This window comes from Equus asinus, chromosome 12, assembly GCF_041296235.1.
Source record: "Equus asinus isolate D_3611 breed Donkey chromosome 12, EquAss-T2T_v2, whole genome shotgun sequence".
Classification (NCBI taxonomy): Eukaryota; Metazoa; Chordata; class Mammalia; order Perissodactyla; family Equidae; genus Equus; species Equus asinus.
The window spans coordinates 54,113,679-54,139,623 of NC_091801.1; positions in this window are offsets into that span (position 1 = coordinate 54,113,679).

The window sequence follows — 25,945 nt, forward strand, 5'->3', positions numbered from 1 at the left end:
GTACTTCATGTTTCACCAAGGATAAGTGTCAGAAGTAAGAGTTGAGTTAAAAATCCAAGTTATAGAATGATTCATTTTCTATGATAAGATGTATTTAAGGTTTATACATACATTGTCTATAGCCATCTGCATATGTAGGATTATGTATATAAATCTGGGATGACTTCAGGATAGTCATTTTACTGAGGAGAGAGAAAAGGGGATGGGATTCAGAGCTGTCATGGGCTGCAACTATATTTAATATCTGGTTTTCTAAAAAAAATAATAATAACCTAAAGAAAATGTAGTATAATGTTAATATTTATTATATCTGGGTTTGGGCACATGGGTTTTGATTATATTAGTCTCTCTAATTTTCCTTATGTTTGAAATATTTTGTAAGAAGAATATTAAAAATCTCAGTAGGGTGAAACAGTGTGCTGACAATAACAAGATGAAATTTGGGAGAGATGAATGAAAAAAAACACTAACCGTGAACCAAATAGAAACATCACCAACTGGATATATACACAGTACGGGGCATGTGGGTTAAAAGAAGAATTTGTTTAAATATCTGTGATTTGATTTGACTACAATCTCATGTGTCGGTACTACTAAAGACTGCCAACAAACCTGATTTGTCCTAAAGCTGAACAGTATGAGCAAAATATCTAAAACAAAAAAATATAGCACTGTTTGACTTGCTTCAGTCAAAACTTATGTTGCTCAATTTTATGGAAACTGGGAGCTATTTAGAGGACAATGACAAGAATGGTGAGAGGAACTCTGAGTTGCGTCTTGCGCAGCACCAGCAAATGCTTGGCTTACAGAACACAATGTTCAGGATGGGTATGGTAACCACAATTGCTTATTGCTGTCCTGTAGAAGGGGGCTCTGCTTGTTTGCTGTGGCCGAGAGGGTAGAACAAGAGTCAAGAGCCAAGAAATTGCAAGGAGATGATTATAAATGTTATGCTTCACCTCAACATCAAGAACTTTCCAAAGGACTTGCCAAATAGGATATAGTCTTCCTCAGGAACCAGTAGATTCCTCACTTGTAGAGTTGCTTAAGCAAAGACCCTTACTATTTGGTTGTGAATTGTTGGTTGTTGGCTAGACTAGAACAGCAATTCCAGAATTTTGGGTTTCATGGACCAGTAAAACTTCAAATGAATAATTGGAGAACCAACAAAGAGTTTCCAACCTACTATTTTGCTAAGAGGATTGTTACAGACAGACAAAAAACATACACAAACACTAACTGTTTCCACCATTACTTTAACACCAAATTTAATGAAGCACATCATCCTGGAATTTTTTTTCCTAAAGAAAAGAATGTTGGCAACTTTGCACAGATGTTTTTAAAAAGTATATATTAAATATTTTCAAATAGAGGAAAATTTAAACATATTTTGATTCTTTGTTATATGGTACGTAATTGTTTTTTTGATTAAAGATATCAGTTCAGGAATTCGTACATATAGTTGTATACTATGAAATAGAATTCAAATATCCAAGATATTCTTGAAATTTATCTTTCTTTATATTCATTGTCAAATATGCTGCTTGGCCTAGAGGTGGAAGCAAATTCTAAATGTCATTTTGCTTAATTTCAAACATTCCAGGTGAGCCAAGAAAAGCCAAAGAAGAACAACGAATATAGCTCCAGCTTCCCTCTAACAAGGGGAATGTGGCTCCAAATGGCTGCTCACATTGAGGACCTTTGAGCTCAGAATCAGTAAGACCTTCTTCCAAGACTGGGCTGACCTGGGGCACATGGATCTACAACAGCATTTCTCAGCTTCTCCACTTGATATTTTGGGCCATAATGCTTTCTTGTCAGGGGCTGTCCTGTGCGTTGTAGGACATTTGCAGCATTCCTGGCCTCTACTTATTAGATGCCAGCAGCACCTCCCCCGACTCCAGTTGTGGCCATCAAAAATGTCTCCAGTCATGCCAAATCTTCCCTAGGGGGCAAATTGTTTCAGGTGAGAACCACTTGTTTGAGAAGAGCTCTGGACTCTTCCCAGCCTGGAGATGTTAAGAACAAGCTTCTTGAACTGCTCTGATGTATGTCAGAAGGGGTTTCTATTAGTAACCCTAGGATCACTCATTTTTATCATCTTCAATCACAAATCAAGATCAGGAAGGGGATGAGGGTGGGCAGTTTTACAGGTTCTCCCCTATTTAGTCAGAGATCTTTCTTCTTTTGGACGTGCATAAAAATATCTGGGAACAAGTTACGGCTTCACTTGAGTGTAGGAAATCCGGTGAATCTTTAAGCGCCACAGCTGCCTGCTTTGCATTAATCAGTCTGGATGAAGGCTGTGGCCCTTTTACCATGCTATTTCTTCTGTTTTTAAAAATTACCTCAAAGTATTTGGAAAACATTTTTAAAGTTTTGTAGTCTCACCATTACATTTGCATAATCCACCAAAAGCCATCAAAAAGTTAATTTCATTATTTGGGGAAAATCCCTACTTATGTAGGCAACTTTCTGTCAAACACTACATATGGCTTCTCTTATTCTAGGTTTGGATTTCTGTCAGGATCAAAAGTAGGAACTGATCTATATTTGCCTTTGAGAAAGGGATTTGTGACCTGCCTTTTGTTTTCCAGTGCTGTTTTGTAGAAATCTGCAACCACAGGCTACCCAGATATAAATAGCCTTTTCTGTTCATTCTAATGGAAAGTCATACTTTGTATACAGGGACCAAAACTATGTCTGCAAGACACCATTGGGACCGGTGAAAACAGGAAAAAGAATCAAGTGCAACAGCAATTAAATGAATATTTTCAGGGATCTGTTTAATTATGCAGACTAAGACAAAGAATAAAGAACACAGAGTTTGGAGCAAAGCACAATTTGCATGAAGATACTTATTATTTGGTGCTAGAATAAGCAGATCATACAAATACATTTCATACAGGCTAAAATCAATCTCAGTTTCTTGATAGCACTGCATTTAATGTCTAGATCCTATGCTTTCCAGAATTTTGACTCTTTCTTGCACTCAGCGTCCCCTTTGTTCTAAAAGGAGAAAGAAACCCACCATGCCAATTACGGTAGATGAATGTTCACTCATCTACTATGGAGAGGCAGCTCAAAAAAGGTAGAGCTAGCAGCCCAATAGTTCTCAGATCTCCTACTCCCATGGGTTGGGAATCATTAGCTGCTTAGAAAGATGGTGTAATGGGATAGAGTCAGAATGGAGTTTTTTTGTTCTTTCTCTTTTGTTTGTGAATGGGTCAAGACTTCTTGTCTCAGATATAGATACTACCAGAGGCAAAACCAAAAACTAACAAACACTTCAAAAACAACATCTAATATTTAAAATCTCCCCTGTGGTCTGATTACCTTGTTCACCTACCCTTTGAGGTGCTTGAGAAGGCGGAATGCCCCTTCAAGAAGGTCAATGTCACCACCTGAGTTTTGGGTTGACAGAGCCCTGCTATGTATTCTCTCACCCCCTTTTCCTAGGAAGTTAAATGGTCATGCTCTCATCTCTTGTTTTGCTCAAGCTTTTCCATCAATAACTATCTGAATACATAGTCAAGTCTCATTCTGTTGCTTTGCTTGCAGTTGTAGGAAATTTCCCGCATATAACTTGTGCAAACATCTTTGACTTACTTTTTATTCCTCTTCTTTTTATGTTTCTTTTGTATCTGTATTTCACATGAATGCCCTTCTATAAGAATTTAGTATTGGTTTCAGAAAGATTCTTTGTGTAACATATAAGCCTTTTTGCTAAATATGAGGGCTTTTCATTACATTCATATAAATATCATATATGCAAATTTTATTTTCATAGTAACAATACTGTTATCATATTTTTATTTTATTTTTGTCTTAGGTTCTTCTTGCATGAGGACAGAAACCTTTCCTGCTCTCAAACTGGCCATGTGCCACTCTGTAGCAAATGCTACTTCAGGATAGACAGTTTTCGGTAAACCCACCAGCATCGATGATAGTAGCCCCAGGACTGCTTGAATATCCAAGAGCTCAGTGGGGGCATGGCAGTAGGAAAAAGAATGCGACGCATAAAGAAAGTGAGATAGGCAGACAGGAAGGGGGAGAACTGAGATCCTGAGGTCTGCAAAATAAGATGGGAGGAAATGAATTCTCTTTCTGGTGACACTGAGGGAAGTTCAAAGGAGAGAGATTATAAATGGGAAAGCACACAACTTTAAGGCAGGCAAGGATTATTGGCATCTGATAAAGTTATAATAAAGACTTCTACAGAGTCAGCCCTTGTACACATCATGAGGAATTTGATAGACTGGTGAAAGAGCAGATTGCCAGCTTCCTGTACAAGCTGCCTAAAATCTTATGTTAATATTAGTTTGATGTAAAATGTCCTTGTCTGTGTTTCACATGTTCCCAGGAGTGTTGGAAGAACCACCTATGGCAAGTTAGAAAAGGTCTATGAAATAATTTCCACAGAAATTCAAACAAGAGGGCACTGACATGGGTCTCACACCAGGAACTGTGCCTCATTGGTGGTTAGCCATGCCAGGCTCCTGTGTAACCTCTTCTACGTATACTTCTGCAGCACTTGGACATGGTGCCTATTTTGTTCACCGCTGTATCTCTAGGGCCCTGAACAATACTTAGCACGTAGGAGGCCTAGAATAAACACTGCTGAAGGAGACTGATATTCAGAGATCTTAAGTAATTCACTCAAGATTATTTAGCTCAAGCTAGCAAGTGTCCAAACAAAAATTACATTCAAGATCTATCTGGCTACAAATGTATGCTTTACTTCTCATATTCACTCATGAATAGTATAATTTATTTAATGCACCCTTCTTACCGTTGTTAGCAAAGAAAATTATGGTGCACATCAAGCAATACACAAAAGCTCTGACTAAAATATGATGTGATATTCAATACATATAAACATTGATGCAACTTTATGTAGTATAATAACACCAACACTAGTGAACTCATTGTTTAGATTAAAAGCCAGAACGCTATTGACATCATTGCCTGATGTGTATATTCCCTGAAAATTCCATTCTTCTACCTCCTTTTCAGAAGTAACTGATGTATTATACCCTTTCCTTCTAAAGTAAAATTTCCACGTATGTAGCAGTCCCTAAATAAACAGCTGTTTGTAAAATTTATAGCATGCAATTTAGGCAATTACATAATTTTATATGTGCATATTATGTATTATATAATTACCTAATAACATGTAATTTTCTTCAACTTTCTTTTTGTACTCAACATTGTTTCTATGATTCATCTATCCTATTGCCAGTAGCTATAGTTCATTCATTTTCACCGATGTATAATATTCTATTATGTGACTGTACCATAATCAATTTTTCCATTTTTATGTCAATAAACTTTTGTTACCCGATTTTTTCTAGTATTCTTTATTTCGATGATTATTATCAATCATACAATTCTCTTACATATCTTCCGGGACTCATGTGCAAGTTTCTAGGAGTAAAATTCTTGGGTTATAGAGAAGTTCATATTTAGATTTATGAAATGATTGTTTCCCAAATCAGTTGTTCCAAATTATGTCCCCCCTAGAGCTGTATATATTTTTCATCGCTCTACTTCCTTGCCAACAACAGGTATAGGAATTTTTAATTTTTTACTGTAATACAAATGAAACGCTATCTTGTGATCTTAATTAGCACTATTCTGATTACTAATGAGGCTGAGCCATTAGCATTTTCTCTCACTTGAAAGGTCTGTTTGGTCATTTATTAGTTTGTGCTTTCTGTGTGTGTGTGTGAGGAAAGGGTGATTATCTTTTTCTTGTTGATTCATAGGATAATTATACTTAATGGATACTAATCCTCTGTTGAATCTGTGTTGAAAATTGTTTGTGGTTTGTATTTTCATTTTCTTTGTGTTGTCTTGTGATAAACAGAAGATCTTCCTATAAATGTAGTTGAGTTTAGCAATTTTTTTCATTTAAGGTTAGCATTTTCCGTATTCTGAGATCATAAAAATTATCTTCTATATTTTCTTCTAAAAGTTTAAAAAGGTTCCCTTTGGAATTGCAATTTTAATCTACCTGAAATTTATATATATATATATGTATTATAAAACCAAAAATAAATTTTACTGTCTTTTCATATAGTTAGCTTAGCTCCTTTCTCCAGTAATCAGTAATATCATCTTTGTTATGATAAAGTTCTATTATGCATAGTTCTGGTGCTGAGCTCGCTATTCTATTAAGCATTCTATTCCAATGGTCAACTGGTCTCTCCTTGAGTTAATATCACATTGTATTCATTGACATACTTGATAAATAAAGTTTGGTATCTGGTATCACAATTTTCCCTACCTTATCTTTCTTTTTCAGTTACGCTTTACCCATTATTGGACCTTTGCTTTTTCAAATAAGTTTTAGAATTAACTTGTCAAGTTCCTGAAAAACCCTGTTAAATTTTAGTTAAGTGTGTAGTGAAATTTAAGGAGAATGAGATTTTTATGAAAGAATTATGCCATCCATGAACATGGCATGTTTCTTTTTATATTTGTTTTAAAAATAGCTTTCATGAAAATTTTAAGGCTTTCTTCCTTAACTTTTTGCACATTTTTAAAATATGTATTTCATTTTATTTATATATTTTTGATATTATAAAAAATATATATTTTAAATTATGTTTTCTAAATTTGTAGCTAACACATTACTTTTGGAATATTATATTCAGGCACCTTGATAAACACTAATTTCAATTTTTTTTGGTGGATTCTTTAGGTTTCTATGTAGGCAATCAAATCATCTATTAATAGTGACAATTTCTTTCCATATTTATGGTAACTTTTGTCTTACAAACTAGACAGGACTTCCAGTACATGTGGCTAATGAGCACCAGAAATGTAGCTAGTGTGACTGAGCAACTGAATTTCTAACTTAATTTTATTTAAGTTTAAATATCAATTTGTTGCTGATAGATACTGCATTGGACAGTGCAGATCTAGTATTTTTGTTCTTTTTCTTTATTAACATGGAAGTTAGTCATCACTTTATTTATCTTATTTCATTTTTGATTAATCTATATGTTTAACAATTTTTTTGATCAACATTTCTTTTTGCATTTTGTGGCATTTCTAGAATCTTCCTTTAGAATATACATTAGTAAAGATTTGTTGGTAGTGAACTCTTGGTTTTTCTTTTTTGTAAGTGTCTTTATTTTGATAATGACCTTGAAAAAATTGTTATAATGACACAATTCTAGGTCGATAGTTATTTCTCTCAGCATTTTGAATATATTGCTCTAAGGACTTTTGACTTCCATTGAAGCAGTTGAGAAATCTACTGTAAGACGAAATTTTCTTCCTTACACGTGTTCTGATTTTCCTCTGGCTGCCTTCCAAATACTTTATCTTTGGAGTTCTGAAGTTTTACTATAATATGTTTTACATGTAGATTTTTCTTTTATTACTCTGTTTGGTATACATTGTATGTTCTATTCCTATAGTTCTGTCTATCATCAGTGCTCGGCATTCTCAACCCTTTCATTATTGCTTCTTTTGTGTTCTCTCTGTATTATTTTTCAGGAACTACAATTAGATGTATACTTGGCCTTCTTGTGTTTATCTTTAATAGTTCTTAACCTTTCTTTTACATTTTCAAGTCCTTTTATCTCTTAGTACTGCAAATTCTTCAGTTCTAGCTTCTAATTCATTGTCTCTTTAGCTGTGTCTGTTACATAATATAGCCCTCGAGCTTTTAATTTCAATGAATCTATTTTTTATTTACAAAACTTCTATTTGGTCTTTTTACAATCTGCTTAGTCATTTTTAATAATCTCTTGTTCCTTACTGATTTTTACTGTGTTTATTAAATTTCTTCAAACATTTTATAACATGATCATTTTACATTTTCCATCAGCAAATTCTTATACCTCCAGGTTTTCGCGGTTTAAATATGTTTTTTGTTGTTTCTGATCACGCTCATTCATGTTGGACTACTTCATTTATTGTTAGGTGATTTTTTTTAATTATACAAGTTTTGAGATTTCCGAAGTTCTGCTGTAGGGTGGCTTTCTGCCACATAAGATTTGCATTTGCTTCTCTGGAGCCATAGGCATGTATACCTACAATCACTTTAGCTCCTATGGAGCATCCAGCCTTAATGTTCAGCATCCTCACTGTGAAGAATGGCCTAGATGTCTCATGAGCACAGCATTGTTACCAGAATTGGGGAAACTTGACTTTTATATTTGTTTAATAACACTGTTCAGGGTTTAGCTCACTGTTTATTCTTTCTTCCCCCACTTTTCCCTTCTCTTTCTTCTCTTCCACATATCTTGTTTTATCTTTATCTTTGGAGATTTCCTATGGGTTTTTTTCTCAATTATTTTATTGAGGCCATATGAGGTTATAAACATAACATTGTGTAATTTCAGGTGTACATTATTATTTATCAGTTTCTGTATACACTGCATCATGCTCACCATTGACCAATAGTCTAATTTTTATCTGTCACCATATATATGTGCCCTTTACCCCTTTCACCCACCCTCCATGCCCCCTACACTCTGCCGCTAATATTTTGTCTTTATCCATGTGTTTGTTTATCTCTCACATATCAGTGAAATCATGGGGTGTGTGTCTTTCTCTGTCTGGCTTATTTTGCTTCACATAATACCCTCAAAGTCCATACATGTTGTTGCAAACAGGACGATTTTGTCTTTTTTATGGCTGAGTAGTATTCTATTGTATATGTACACTACATCTTCTTTATCCATTTGTCAGTGGATGGGCACTTGGATTGCTTCCACATCTTGGCTGTTGTGAATAATGCTGCAATGAACATAGGGTACATAAATCTCTTTGAATTGTTGACTTCAAGTTCTTTGGGTAAATACCCAGCAGTGGGCTAGAGGGACCATATGGTATTTCTATTTTTAATTTTTTGAGAAATCTCCTTACTGTTTTCCATGCTGGCTGTACCAGTTTTCATTCCCACCAGCAGTGTATGAGGGTTCTCTTTTCTCCACATCCTCTCCAACATTTGTTATTTCTTCTCTTGGCAATCGTAGCCATTCTGACAGGTGTAAGGTGATATCTCATTGTAGTTTTGATTTGCATTTCCCTAATAATCAATGATGTTGAACATCTTTTCATGTGCCTGTTGGCCATGTGTATATCTTCTTTGGAAAAATGTCTGTTCATATCTCCTCTGCCTATTTTATGATTGAGTTGTTTCTTTTTGTTGTTGAGTTGTATGAGTTCTTTATATATTTTGGATATTAACCCCTTATCAGATATATGACTTGCAAGTATTTTCTCCCAGTTGGTGGGCTGTCTTTTCATTTTGTTTATGGTTTCCTTTGGCTTACAGAAGCTCTTTAGTCTGATGTGGTCCCATTTGTGTATTTTTTCTTTTGTTTCCCTTGCCTGAGTAGACATGGTATTTGAAAAGATACTGCTAAGACCAACGTGAAAGACTGTACTGCCTATATTTTCTTCTCAGAGTTTTATGGTTTCAGGGCTTACATTCAAATCTTTATTTTAAGTTAATTTTCTTGTATGGTGTAAGATAATGGTCTACTTTCATTCTTTTGCATGGGGCTGTCCAATTTTCCCAACATCATTTATTGAAGAGAATTTCCTTTCTCCATTGTACATTCTTGTCTCCTTTGTTGAAGATTAGCTGTTCATAGATGTGTGGTTTTATTTTTGGGCTTTCAATTCTGTTCCACTGATCTGTGTGTCTGTTTTTGTGCCAGTACCATGCTGTTTTGATTACTGTAGCTTTGTAGTATATTCTGAAGTCAGGGATTGTGATACCTCCAGCTTTGTTCTTTTTTCTCAGGATTGTTTTAGCTATTCAGGATCTTTTGTTGTTCCATATAACTTTTAGGACTCTTTGTTCTATTTACGTGAAGACTGTCATTGGGATTCTGATTGTGATTGCATTGAATCCGTAGATTGCTTTAGGTAACATGGACATTTTAACTATGTTCATCCTTTCAATCCATGAGCAGGGAATATCTTTCCATTTCTTTATGTCATCTTTGATTTCTTTCAATAATCTCTTATGGTTTTCAGTGTATAGGCCTTTCACCTCCTTGGTTAAATTTATTCCTAGAAATTTTACTCTTTTAGTTGTGATTGTAAATGGGTTTGTATTCTTGAGTTCTCTTTCTGCTAGTTTATTATTAATGTATGGAAATGTGACTGGTTTTTGTAAGTTGATTTTGTACCCTGAAACTTTGCTGTAATTGTTGATGATTTGCAGTAGTTTTCTGGTGGATTCTTTAGGGTTTTCTATATATAGGATCACGTCATCCACAAGCAGTGAGAGTTTCACTTCTTCCTTTCCAGTTTGGATCTGTTTCATTTCTTTTTCCTGCCTAATAGTACTGGAAGTTTTGGCCAGAGCCATGTTGAATAGGAGTGGTGAGAGTGGGTACCCTTGTCTTGTTCGTGTTCACAAAGGGATGGCTTTCAGTTTTTCAGTGTTGAGTGTGATGTTGGCTGTGTGTTTGTCATATATGGCCTGTGATTTTTTTTTTAGCCCAACTCTGCTTTGAAAAACAAGTATGTTGTAGTTTTGCAGGATCAGCTTGTGTTACTGTAGGAAGACCATTTGGAATATCTATCCCACAATTCTGCTGACATCAAAAGTCCATCTATGACTTTTATTTATAGCACATAGGCTTCTTCTAGAGCCCTGTAGCATTTCTGGATTATAAAGTGCTTAATATAGAGACTCCAGCCCTGGAATTAGATTGATTTACTTTATTTTCCTTATATGCCAGACTCTTTCAGCTTCATGAAAATCCAATTATGTTATCTAGTATCTAATTAAACTCATTATTTTAATAAAATATGGATGAAAGAAAATACTACACTATATATGAAAACGTGAAATAGGTTTTACATTTATAGTTTTTCTCAGGAAAATAGTTTCCAGGAAGGTTGTAAATATACTTTTTTATTTTCCCCAAATTTATTTTTTTGGCTCAAATTGTCTAAGAATAGAGAAAGACAGCACATAGAAAGAGTACTGAATTTGAGGTCAGAAAAACAACTTATCTCAGCTTAGACTCTGAGCATATGATTTTAACAATGTAATTAATTGTTTTGAACCTGCATTCGTTCATTTGTATAATGGAGATAATTTCTATTTCACACAGTTATTATAAGAATCAAATCAATCAAACAAAATAGTACATGTGCACTTACCTATGATGGTGTTCAATAAAGAAGAGCAGAATATGCCACCCCAAAATATGCCTTTTGGCATAAGGATTATTTTGAGCTGGTTATTTTTAAAAAAACAACAGACATAGGAGAAGCTCTGAAAACCAAGAAGTTGTCCCTTTGTGAGGGACATTTACATTTATAAGAGAAATTTCCATCCAAGAGAAAGTCCCAAGACTTCTTCCTTCCTGTACCAAGAAGAGAAGGATGACTAAATCTCTATAAACTGTTGTCAATGGAAAGGAAACAACTTAAATCTGCATAAAAACCATACTTTTGTTTACTGTGCTTTAACTAATAATTTCCCATGGCTTCCTCCTCACCCCCCATCATCTTCTTTTGTCTTTAGCTGAAGATGATATTTAAGGTGGTGGCTTGAGCCATTTGAGGAGTTACTCAGTTTTCCTGGGTCTCTCTCATGTATACAGGAGGTATACATGTCATTAAACTTTTTTGCTTTTCTCCTGTTAAACTGTATTTTATTATGAGGAGGGTCTCAGTTGAGAACCTAGCAGGGTAGAGGGAAAATTATTTTTTCTTCCCTACAGTTTGACCCAGAATGGAAACTGCAGTACTTGCCTAGAACCTACAGATAGGTTCCTAGAAGACTGACCGAAGCCAGTAAAAGGTTAGAATTCTTACCAAAGTCAGCTCTCCCAGATCTTTCTCTGTATGCCCAGTTGAGAGGAGAAGGTAAAAATTTCTTGTCCTTTCCTTTCCAAGTTTAGATTAGCAAATCTAATTGATCTAAAGACAAATAAATAAACAAATCTAGGGAGAAAATATTTGTGGAACTAATTCCTTGAGTAGAGCAGCTCTGGTACAGATTTTTGTTATGTGTACTCTTGTTTTCTATTGTTCTCTTTCCTCCCAGAAGTGGTCATTGTTTTCTTTTTTCTCTGTCTTTTGTGTCCTTTGTTATAAGGAGGACAACAACAGCCAAGATGGGGTTTTCCTTTTGATTGAGATCTTGGCTTTGTGACCCGTAAGGATATTGTCTTTGGTCTTGGCAAGCCAAAACCACCTGAGGATTAGAGACACGAAGTGACAAGCAGCATTCTCTTCATTTTCCTGAGCCAGCTTTCAGGAAAGTTTGTCTTAAGGGGTCCCAGTCCATAGGGGACTTTGTCATCTCAGTCTTTATTGTCTTGTTAGTGCTGGAAAAGTCCTATTCTAGTAGCACCTTCCCAGTGTCACAGATTAATGGGTCTGCCAATGGTGGTGTCTTCAGATTTTATGAGAGACCAGAGACAGCATTTTCACTAACACTATTTTTACCACCTGGACAATGAAGGTATTTGCTTTCTTAGGCTAACTCTGGGAGTGAAATTTTGGATCTTGGGGACTGCATCTTCTGCACCCTCTTTTGGGTTGCTTTTTGTATTTATAGTTAATCTCTAAAGATGTAGATTGGTTTGAGTTGCTGTTGAGATAAATATACCATTGAACATCCTACTCATCAATGGCCAGGTGATAATCTTTTGTATTGGAAAAACTGTTTAGAGAGCTCTGATCCCAAACAACTGCCTTACTGGTACCTATGGAAAGATGAAATTGAAGGTCACTTTTAAGCTGGCTAAAATTGAATTGTTATTATAAGGGTTTTAAAAATAAGCCTTAGTATCTATAGTGTACTTATGTAAAACTCAATTTACTTTCATCTGATAAAAGGACAAAGTTATGTTTGTTTGTTTTTGAGGAAGATTAGCCCTAAGCTAACATCTGCTGCCAATCCTCCTCTTTTTGCTGAGGAAGACTGGCCCTGAACTAATATCTGTGCCCATTTTCCTCTACTTCATATGTGGGACACCTGCCACAGCATGGCTTGACATGTGGTGCATAGGTCCGCACCCAGGATCTGAACCGGTGAACCCCGGGCCGTCAAAGCGGAATGTGTGAACTTAACCTCTGCACCAGAAAGCTGGCCCCAGGACAAAGTTTTCTTGGACTTTTGGTCTGCTCCTCATAAGGGAATGTGAAAGGTTTTTATTCATCTTTTAAACAATCTGCCTAGAAAGCTAAGGTTTTGTGTTTTATCAAAATAATTTTCTGTGCTTCATGTTGTCTTTGTCAGGTCTTTGATTATTTAAGAAAACTGAACCTTCTCAGTTGAAAGAGCTGGGTTTTACTTACAGCTATGTATGTAGCCTTTTGCATTAGCTTTTAAAATCTTTTATTGTTGTTTTGGTTAAATAGATAATTAAGTACAGTCGTCTCTCAGTATCCACAGGGGATTGGTTCCAGGACCCCCTGTGGATATAAGATTTCATGATTGCTCAAGTTCCTTATATAAAATAGCATAGTATTTGCATATAACCTATGCACATCCTCCTGTATACTTTAAATCATCTCTAGATTATTTATAATACTTAATACAGTGTAAATGCTATGCAAATAGTTGTTCTACTGTATTGTCTAGGGAATAATGATAAGGAAAAAAGTCTGTTCATGTTCAGTACAGACACAACCATTGCAGGTCTTTTGATCTATGGTTGGTTGAATCCACAGATACGGAATGCATGGATATGAAAGGATGACTATATTGTTTATAATGATCTGTGATCCTGTTTAGTCAAGTGTCCAAAAACTTTTGATATTTTTGACAAATTTCCCCAAAATGAATTCTAAATTAAGTCTTTTTCACCTAGAACTAACTTTGGGATTTTCCAGAGGGTCTGTGGAGCATCTCGAGTTTTATTCTCTCTCCTTGTGAAAAGGGAAATGTTACACTAGTTAGGGTTACTTGATATGTTAAATTATATGGGAAGCATTGTCAAATAAGAGGTAATACTAAATTTTCTTTACATTATATTTGCAGGGATATATGTTATTAATATAAACATTCCAGAAATTGTATGAAACTTCTGGAAATCTGATATGTCCTTGTATAATGTTATCAGTCCCAATTCTAGTTATTATCTTAAAATGTGTGTTACAGAAATAACCAAATTTCCTTGTCAATTACATTTTAATGAACTCTCATCAGATCTTTAAACATGGCCATTTTTAAGTCTGTTTATTATTTATAGATGGTTTCTTTTACTTTGATGCTCTTGCAAAAGTGGTTCATCTTCAAGAAGATCTGTGAAAAGAACGCTGACAACTACAGATTTCTGATAATTTTCAGACCATACCACTGAAATGGGTAAGAATTTACAGAACTCTAATGGAGAAACTGATGGAGTCATAAAATGGGACTGAATTAATTCACGAGGATGTCTTTTTGTTTGAAATATTGTTAGTCCATTAATGTTTTGTTTTTCCAGATATAAGGAAACAGTTTTCTCATTTGTCTGTGACTTACAGCAATTTGGTAAATTATACCTTTGTAAGCAGAATTGAAACAATTGAATTTTCTGTCTACCTGATCCCTGCAGGATTTGAAAACTCATATTGAATATTCTTATTTTATGGTGATATAATTATTTGCATAAGTTCAATAAGAATATGTTCTCCTTGTAACAGGTCACAGTTGGAAACATTACCACAGTTGGTTATATACATTTGCTATATATATATATATATATATATATATACATTTGATATATATAGGTATTTGATACATATATCATATACATATAATTTATATATATGATATACATACATATCTCTCAAGGCTTTGACAAAATATCATATTTGAGAGCAGTGGGCATGGAATCACATATGACAGTTTTGAGGAACTAAGGTTGGCTTTATGGACCCAATAAAGTCCCTTGGGAAAACCTCTTGGTACCTTGCTTATAGAATTCCTGGCAGCCTTGTCAAATGATTAAAGGAGGTCATTTCCTGGCAGATGAAGGAAACTCAGAATATCTTGAGGACCCTGAGAGGAGAGGAAATTATCCAGATCTATAGGTATTGCAGGCAAAGTCTGATGAGGAGTCCTTAGCTTGGCTTTCTAGCCCTAGAGGTGCTTAAAAATCCAATTTGAGATTCCTTATGAAAGGTTGCAGCAAAACAGACTTAAAATGAATCTAGATGGTCAAATTGCTATTCCTGCCTCACTGAAGTAAATAATGCCAAATTTAATAAAACGACATTTTTCAAACAAATTAGTGTTTCTGTGATTACCTTTGGTAGAAATGAGGGTGACTGTAGAGAGAAAAATAATGTTTCAGTAGAAACTATAATACACTATTGTGAATATCAGATTCTAGTACTGTTAATTATCTTTGAGGTTTTGTTTTCTACCTGTAAATTATACTGGGTCCTAAATTTTTCTAGATCCCTCAAATATCTGGCTACAAATTCCAAACTAATGTTTCCAATTTTCTCCCATTTCTTTGACTTGAAATCACTAAGAAGAAAAGCTGCCCTTTTCCCAAAGCACTGCAAACTAGAGCTTGACATCTTGATGTAAACTTGAGAGAAACCACAAGAGCTCAGGTATAGACAAGCTGCATGGCTCATGCTGTGTGGGCCCTCAGAAAGATCACAAGAGACGTTCAAATGGCAAACCAGGAAAATCTACCAGATTGTCACTTCCTGCCTTCACTCCATGTGCAGATGCTTCAAGCCCAACATCTAGCAATCTTCTAGATTTGCTGCCCTCAGGACTCAGACTTGGTTTATAGTTTGCTTCAACCACTTACCTTTGTTTTTCTTTTGCTTCTGTAGAAATGCCTTTTATTAAATACCTGACTGCTTGCACCATACAGGCCTAACTTTGGGATCCCACCTGCAAGAGGGCTGAGTTGTATTCTGAAATGACACACAACCGTTTAACTGAACTGGCCTATTACCTAGACTAAGAGACTGGTTCAATGAGAGATGGAGCAATCTATCAGCTCAGCTCCTGGGCTGTGAAACATCTTGGGGAAGTTTCAAAGGTAGGACTGAAGGGGATCAGGACATGCCACCCCAAAATATGCCTCTTTGGCCTAAGAATTATCTAGAGTTGCATACAGCAGACACAGAGAAGGTCTGAAAATCAGTAGAAGTTACCCTTTTTAAAGAGACATTCATATTTACAAGTGAAATCTCCATTAGTAAAGGTTTCTCTCTCTCCATACCAGGAAGGGAAGAATGACTAAATCTCTAGAAACTCATCAATGGAGAAGGCAATGACTTAAATCCACATGGCAACCTTAACCTTATTTACTGTGCTTTGCCTGACAACCTCCCATTACTGGCTTCTTCCCCCCTCCCCCAAAATCTTCCTTTGTCTTTAGCTGAAGAAGGTATTTAATGTGATGGCTTGGGCCATTTTGGGCATTTACACAGTTTTCTTTGGTCTCTCCCATGTGTACAGGAGGAATACATGTTATTAAACTTCTGTTTGTTTTTTTCCTGTTAATCTATATTTTATTACAGAGGAGTCTCAGCCAAGAACCTAGCAGAGTAGAGAGAAAGTTATTTTTCCTCCCCTACACCAGCATATAGTGAACACATGGACAGTATTAATTTTTCTTTCCTTATGGCATCTTTGAGCTAATGTGATTAAACGTATGATTTCCAAATATATATCTTGAATTTTTATTGATATTTATTCACTTCTAGGGCCAATCTATCAGCCTTATCTCTGTATTAAGTTGAGAGTTAATTTAAAAAAAAACAGTGCATAGCGAAACTCCTACCTACACAAATAAAGTTACTTTCAAGATATGGGAAGTTAGGTCTGATTGTAGTTAAAAATGTGAACGGTGCTTATGTAACTTTAGTTAGGCAACATCTGGAGCTAATATCCAGAACTTTGATTAACAGAACCAGCCTGATGAATCCCAGATGTTTAAACAAGGCTGTGCTTCTTAGACTCACTGGATTATGAGAGTGAATACATGCACGGAAGGAAAACATTTACAAGAACTAGGCGTCAAAATGCCAAGGGGGTATTTGGGTGTTGGCTTAGTTGCGGGGAAGGGGGAGGTCTTTCTAAAGGAACATCTCCTTTAAAGTTTTATACATGTCATTAAGACAAAGGTCCCATCTTTGATAACTTCAGTAGTTTGTCTTAATAACTTCCCTAACATTTTTTCCTGCAGAGATGTATTTTCGAGCTTCTACCATATCTAAAGTCCTGTGGTTAGAAAGACAAATAATAAACATTCCCTGCCTCTGAGTCATTCAGTTTAGTGAAGGAGATGGGCATGTGAACAGTAATTATAATTAATTAAAACTGCTGTATTGAAGGACTGAGTACAGAAAGTAACCAGGTCTACTAGGGGCAACAGGACAGTTTTAAAGAGGAGACACTGGGTTTAGGATTTCTATACATTACTTCTACAAGCTTCATTTAACTATGGTAATATAACTTCCATATCATTGTATGTTCCATAGATTCTGGGACCATTTGTCACGTCATAAAAATATATTTAAGACAGCAATTTCTGAAATCATGAAATTAAAGTATTTTGACAATCCAATCCAGTGTCACAATGGTTAAAACATGATTAATAATCATATGGACTTCCCATCATTTGGTAAAGCTTCTAGAAAAATAAAGATTTTAGTCTTTCTTTCCCATAAATTGTGCTTTCAAGTCAAGGAATGCCTTTGCCTTTTGCAACCTTTTTCTTGCTCTCATGCATGCCCAATGTTGTGGACAGGAAAGGAAAACCAGAAATGTTCTGAGTTCAAAATTACTTTACAAGTCTTTGGGGGAAAATGTGTAGCTGTTTTGTGACATACTTTAGTTCTCATAAAGTCTGCTCCATTTTCTCTCCACAAGGAATTATCAACTCTGATTGAAAAGAAACGAAATGTGTACCTTAAGGAAAGAAACCCAAATGCCCTATTGACAACAATTTTGAAAAGACTTCAAATGCATTGTTAATAGTGTACTTTCAGAGGTAGAAGAGAGGTATTAAGTATAAAATAGTAACCTGATGATGGGAATAAAAAAGCTAACTAATTCTTACACAAATGTTTTCAGTGAAAACTAATGGCCCATCAGGCTCAAATATACTTTAACTCATTTCTTTTTCCAGTCATGACTAGCAGTTTCTCACTTTTGTTTTATATTTAATGTCTCAATACTTCTTTCTCTATCACCCATCAAGTCTGCCCATTTACTCCCATAAATCCTTCCTCTGAAGTAACAAATATACCTGTCCCCACCTTCAGAGAACCTATACCAACAGATCTAGGTTGTTCCCTCTTCTTGGACCGTCTCTTGAGCCTTCAACACTTCACCCAGCAAATGCTTACTTATCTTTTAAAATCTGGTTTAAGTGTCAGTTCCTCAGAAAGGACTCCTGCAGTCCTTCTAGGCTTGGTAAAATCCACTTCCTCCATATGCCCATATTACCCTATAACATGGTCCTTATCACATCTGTAATTGCATATTCAGTGTCTGTCTTTCTCATCTAATTACAAGTTCCAGGAAAGCAGGAACTTTTTGCATCTGCACTCCTCATTGTAACTCCAGTTCATTGTACTCAGACAGCAGATACTTGCTGAAAAGACTACATTCATAATCTTTATCATTGTAATAGTTTACGCCGCTATAATAACTTGTCTGATCTGTCTAGAAGGAATGTCTTACCTGACCCTTCAACACACTCTTCTTAAAACTGGTAAGCAGTTAGCCATTGATGATTAGGTAGCTAGTAACTAAAGTTTTTTTTTCTTTTTTGCAATTACTGATTGTAGCTTTTACTTGTTCACCCACCCATTGTTAATTGTGCCACTGAAGCAATATGCTATGTGACTCCCACTAAGTTCCTATAGATAACATCTCCCTGGAACCTGGGTAACCATGGTAATGGGTGTTTGAGCTGTTTTCAGGAATTAGGACCCCCTTGTCCAGTTCAGGCTGGTTGAGACTGCCAGCTCATCAACTGGGCCCATGCATATGCCCCATAGGTGACCTTTTGATGTCAGGAGGCTAAAACTCCATCCTCAGATCACGGTAACACCACCATTTTGTGAACATGCTTCCTATGAAGAGGCATGAAGTTTGAGTATGCTTGTGCAGGTCGCCCGTTACCTAACCTTTCCTCAGCTCCAATCATCTATCCCCACACTTCAGACCACCTTGCCCCCCTACCCATAAGTATACCTGAATCCCCATTTTCAAGGAGGCAGATTTGAGAATTGTTCTCCTGCTTCCTCACTTGGCAATTAAAACCTTCTCTGTGCTGTAATGTCCTTGTCTCAGTGCTTGGCTTCCTGTGCAACAGGCAAAAATTAACCTGGTCCAGTACCATTCTCTCTCTCTGGATCAACTTTCTCGTAAATGATTACTTCTTGACCTTCATTACTCAGCTCTTCATGGAGATCTTCCCGCACCAATCACAGTGAATGGGTTATTTTCTGTTACTTTATTTGTTTTCTTTTGGTGCTCATCACAATTTATAATTAGCTATTGAATAGGTAAAGAAAAGAATTAATACGTAAATTGAGGGCAGGACTGTGTCACCCAGTGCCTAGCTAGGTGCTAGATAGACAGGCAGACACTCACCAATTTTTTTTAACTAAATAAATAGAAGTTTCATGTGTGAATAGGGAATATTTTTCTAAATATATTGTAAGTTTCTTAGGCACAGGGGCTGTGGCTTTTCATCACTATTATTCTAGTGTCTAGCATGCTTCTTTATATGTATATAAGGAGTTTGTACATTTTTATTAAATGAATGTATAAATAATATTTTAGAGTCATCAAAAAGAACTTTTGCAATGTCTTGTTATACAAAGCCTGTAATTTTCACTCTGTATCTATTAGAAAAAATTCCAAGTGAGATAAAATGCATAGCTAAGACAATAAAACATCAATTACCAAAATATAACTATGTAACTTTTATTCAGTAAGTATTAACACTTGGTGTACAAGATGCTATTGACCTCTGTGAACAAGCTAGAGACCATCTACTCAAGCAGTTTTATTATTGTAACTGAGGTGACTCTTGCCTCAACGTTTCAGGGGTGTTACTAATGATTCCAATCCATCATGGAATAAGATGATTGACACTTCTCTCCTTACCTATTGGGAGTAGTGGCAAATGCAAAATGATTCCCTTTCCAGAGATCACCTAGGGCTAAACACTCAGAGCCAGACTCCCTATGCTGACCTCAGGAATGACCTCTAGGTGCCTGAGATTAGCAATTCTAATGCGCAAAACCTGAGGTCGCCAGGAATGCAAAAGTGCATCCTCTCCTGAAGCTCCTGGGTAGGATTACCAGGGACTTCTGGGCCCATGGGCTAAACTGGGTCCTCTGTTAAGGGCACTGTCAGGTGCATTGGGATGATGCATCTTTAAAACCACTTTTCTGGGGTGGCCCAGTGGTGCAGCAATTAAGTTGGCACGTTCCACTTTGACAGCCTGGGGTGCGCCAGTTCAGATCCCGGGTGTGGACCTACACACTGCTTGTCAAGCCATGCTGTGGTGGGCATCCCACATATAAAGCAGAGGAAGATGGGCACAGATATTAGCTCAGGGACAGTCTTCCTTAGCTAAAAAGAGGAGGATTGGCAGATGTTAGCTCGGGGTTAATCTTCCTCAAAAAAAAAAAAAAAAAAGAATAAGACCATCTTTCTCTCACTTCACTGGCTCAGTCACTTTCCAGGTCACAGGACAATGTAGAAGAAGAAAAATAATTTTCCCTCCACCCTTCTAAGTTCCTGGCTGGGACTCCCCTGTAAGAAAAGACAGATTAACAGAAGAAAAACAAAGAGAAGTTTGATAACATGTATACCTCCTGTATACATGGGAGAGACCCAGGAAAACCAAATAAAACTACCCAAAATGGCCCAAGCCACCACCTTAAATACTACCTCCAGTGAAGGACAAAAGAAAGATGTTTTGGAGGGGAGGCCAGTTCTGGGAGATGACCAAAAAAAGCTTGGTAATAAGGGTAAAGCTTACTAAACAGATTTAAGTTATTATCTTCCCCATTGTTAAGAGTTTCTGGAGGTTTAGAGTCATCCTTCTCTTCTTGGTACAGACAGGGAAACACCCTTACAAATGGAGATTTCTTTTGCAAATGTAAGTGTCCCTTACAAAAGGGCAAATTCTATTCTGTTTTCAGAGATTCTCCTGTGTCTCCTGTTTCTCAAAAGTCAGCTTAAAATAATCCTCATGCCAAAGAGGCAGATTTTGGGGTGGCATGTGCTAAGCCCCCTTCAACAGCTTTGGAGGGTGGGTTAGGATTGGGATGAGCTTCTGCCAGCTCCTGGGCTCAGAGCCAGCTCTCCCACTCCTGGGGCTGCTCTTATTTTAACTAAGAAATATTAAAAGGCTTTGTTTTGCTTTCTTTCCAAGGACAATGGGGCCACCTAGTCACACCAATCTTTGTTAAGTAAAGCAACTTTTAGTGAGTCCAAGTGTTTTTCTCTCCTGAGGGTACGAATGATGACTTGATGTTGGCAGAGTGCACCCCACCTCAGCCACCCACCCAGTCTCTTCTAAAAGAGGTGGACCTCATTTTTTTTCTATCCTTTTTCCCCTTTTAAAGCATCTTTCTTGCTGAGGCAGAAAGGGCAAATATCCCAGGTTTAATCTGTGTTAGGACAATCCAAACATAGAAATGTTAGGCAAAATTAGACGTATGCAGATACAAGGCAATGAATGACGTGTGCTGAAGGGTACCAGAATATGCCACCCCAAAATATGCCTCATTGGCACATGGATTATTTTGAGCTAAAGGCCATTGAGAACAAGTAGAAGCAGGAAAAGCCCTAAAAACAGGATACATGTTTTCTTTTATAAAGGAAATTTCCGTTTGTAGAGTTGTCTCCCTCTCCAGTATCAAGAAGAGGACTCCTAATAGCTCATCAAAGGAGAAGGCAGCTACTTAAATTTGCATAACAAACCTTACTAAATATAACCCTTGTTTCCCATACTTTCCCTGGTCACCTTCCCTAAACTGCCTCCCTTGCCTAGAAGCCCCAAACCCTTTCACCTTTGTTTAGTTTAAGAAAAGCCCAAGTTCTAAGCACCCCTTTGGGTTACTCTTTGTTGGGTGCTCCTATGTGTACATTCGTGATGCAAATATTAATAAACTTTTTTTTTGTCTTGTTAACTGTCTTTTGCCAGTCTAATTTACAGGGCTCCAAACTGGAGAATCTATCATGGTAGAGGAAATTATTTTCTTCCTCCCCTACAGTGTCATAAAATTAGTCCAAATGTATAAATAACATGGGACACGAGTTCATGGGTGGGAGAAATCACATTTACTTGCAGGAACCAGGACAATTGTGGAGAAAATGGCTTTGGAAGTCCACCTTAAGAGCAGGACAAAATGTGAACATGTGCAAAGGTGGTAGAGAACTCCAAGTGAATGTAAAAATACTGTCAAAGTCACAGCAGCAAGAACGCCTGGGACATGACTGGGGAAGAGAGAGACCTGGAAAATTAGTGCTAGAGACAAATCACAGACACCATTGAGTGGCAAACTAAGGACACTCAACTTCAGTTGGGAAGAAGGATTTTAAGCAGGGCTATGGTGTGTGTGGAGAAATGATAGGTTCAAGAGCATGGTTGGATAGTATTAAAATATTCCATGAGAGAGAAGTTAACAAGAGCTTGATTTAGAGTAGAAGCAATGGGAAAGGAGAGGAGAAAGATGGATTCGATTAAAAGAGGTACAGTGACTGATGGTGCTGAATGTAGAGAGAAGAGCTAAAGGAGCTGCCAGTTCCTGATGGAAAGATCAGCTGGCATCGCAGTGTGACTCACTCCAAAGATTCAGAGTCCTGTTCTGCCCCAGGGAGCAATTATTTTTTAACATCTTCTAAAAACAAAATCCTGAATTTTCTTTTAGAGTTAGAATACAACTTATGCAAAACTGCTTCATCTGCTCAGAGGTCTCCTATGAGCTTTCCTTTTGTCAGGTGTAATGTTTTTTGCCCAATAAGCAAGAATTTCCTTTGAGGCATCTATCCTTAAGAATTATATTTGTCCTTTCTTTTATTAACTAGAGAAATAACTGCTCTTGACATGTAGCAGCTGTTAAAAGAGACTAACACTTTATAAGTGGATTTCATATATTTATTTTCATTTTATCCTGATCACAGCGTCATGAGAAAGGCTTTGTTTCTCTCTTATAGGTGAGAAGCAATGTACTTTGTTTAGCTGTCATCAAAATTATCTGTGAAACTAGAAAATAATAATAAAAAATCACCTAGAACAGCTGCAGCAGACCCATAAATGTGAATCCCCATGGGCATAACTGGGCATCTATAATTTTTTTTTTTTGGTGAGGAAGATTGGCCCTGAGCTAACATCTGTTGCCAATTCTCCTCTTTTTGCTTGAGGAAGCTTGTTACTGAGCTAATATCCATGCCCATCTTCCGCCATTCTTTTTGTATGTGGGTGCCTTCATAGCATGGCTTGATAAGTGGTGTGTAGGTCTGCACCCGGGATCTGAACCCTGAACTTAACCACTACATCACCAGGCCAAGCCCCTGGGCATCTATAATTTTAAAGAATGTGAGGCAAGAACCATGAGTGTGCTGTCTCAGAACCCAGGTTCTATAATCAGATCTGGGAAAAACTACCTTTTCAGGTAATTACCAGCTGCATGATCTCAGTCAAATTACTTAGCTTCTCTGAGCTTTAGTTTCCTCATCTATCTAATGGGGTTATAGTGACCAATTTCATTTAAAATAATGCTAGTATCAGTAACAGCTGGTATGCTGCACTTCTTGTTTACCAAGTGCCAGACATTTGCTAAGAATTTTACATACAATATCTCAGTTCATTCTCAAAATAGCCCTGGGGTAGGTATGGGCAGTATTTCCGTTTTATAGATGGAAAATGAAGTCCTTTGAAATATTAATGTGCCTAGACTACAAAGCTAGTAAAGTGCCAAACCTGGGATTTAAATCTATGTTGGCTGATATTAAATTGTTGTTTTTAGCCATTATTCTATCCCATCTTGGCACAAGTAAAGTACTTAATACAGTGTCCAGAATACAGTAAGTACCAAATATATTACTATTATTCTTTTTAGTCAAAAAATTACAACTTCGATTGTGTAATATATGTACTCTGAAAACTATTTAATGTTTAAAGGACCTAAAAGTTTAAGTAAAAATGTTGAGCAGGGCAGAATCAGATAAAAGCAATAGATTTTAGAGTATTAATATAGTATTAAGGCACAGGGGCTGGCCTGGGGGTGTAGTGGTTAAGTTTGGTGCTCTGCTTCCGCAGCCTGGGGTTCGTGGGTTCAGATCCTGGATGCAGACCTATACACCGCTCATCATGCCATGCTGTCGAGGTGTCCCACATACAAAATAGAGGAAGATTGGCACAGACGTTAGCTCAGCAACAAGCTTCCTCAAGCAAAAAGAGGAAGGTTGGCAACAGATGTTAGATCAGGGCCAAACTTTCTCACCAAAAAAAGACACAACAAAGTTATTTTTTTAAAAAAAAAGATTGAGAAAAGGGCCAGGATCCCTTGTCTTGACACCTTGCTGTGGACCCAAAGCCTTAAAAAAAATGCAAAATGGATTTTAGAATGGATTTAAAAGTTAAGAGAAAAGTGATAAGGAGACCTGAAAAGAGAATGGATGGAGGGAGGGAAGGACCAGGAAAATAGTATCATTATGGTGGTGATGATGTGGGCTTGGCAAGACGAGGAGTCAGAAGAATTTCTTGGATTCCCAAGTTCTGGTAGCAGTGCTCCTTTAATTCAGAGAATAGCATGGGGACAGGACCCATGGGCAGTGAAGAGCTGCAATGGGTTGAATGTAGGGCTAAATTTATAAGACATAGGTATGTGTATTATTTCTTTACAAGAGAAAGGAAAGATCATGAAAAAAATCATTAAAGTAGTATCAATGCAGGGGGTCTTGTTACTGGGTGGTCGCATAACTTTAGAAATAAATCAGGTCGGATCAGTTCAGGATGTCCTATGCTTCCTGGAGGATGATATAGATCAGTACGTAGGACAGGACGCTTGGGCTTCTTTCCCTGGGGCAGCCTTGATCCTCATCAGCGATATCGGCACAACAGAAGGTTGACATGAGGGAAGCCATATTGTACAAAAGAAACCATATTGTAACTTTGAATGACTTTTGATTAACTAACCCTGACTCACCAGTCCATTTGAATCTTTGCTTTAGTTGGCCTAGATAAGTAAGGATCCATTTCCAGTGGATTTGCAGGCTTTGTAGATTTTTATGGCCCCTCCCTGCTGCGATAAAATGATAATTTTGTTCTCCTGAGTTCTCTAGAAATGTGATGACCCCCGGGCAGAGAGTCTAAGCTGATAGCCATCATCAATGACAACTGAAAGACCAGGGTATAGGGTGTTGCTCCAGTCTCTGGATCTCTGATGCATATCCAGTAAAACAAAAGACTATCAGGAACTAAGATCAGATGTCTCCCTCAACCCGGAGAAAAACCCCCTATATAACTGGCCTGTAGTCTTTGTTTTGTAAGATGGTTCTTTTGGACATTAGTTGGCCATCTTCCCTCCTGCTAACAAGCTGTAATAAAAAAAAAAAAAAAAAACCCTTTTTCTCCTACCACCTTGCCTCTTGACTATTAGCATGTCTTGCAGTGGGTAGACAACCTCCCCGCCACCCCGCCAACTCCTTGGGTGGTAACAGTGGCATTTTTGCCATCTTCCCCAAGGAACTGGGAAAGCAATGGCTGCAACAGATCCACCCTCAGGCATGGGAGTCTATACTACAGATAACACATAAGTGCACTACAGCCAGGATAGTCTATAGGCCAGCATCTTATTGTGCAGACTGACTGAGGGGATAGTGTGAATTGCATATAAGATTTTTTGGCCACCAATACCCTGGGAGGAGGCCAGGGTAGAAGCACTGGGAAGAAAATGGTAGAGATTCTTGCATAAAATGGCTAAACCAGATTCTGTGGGATTCTTA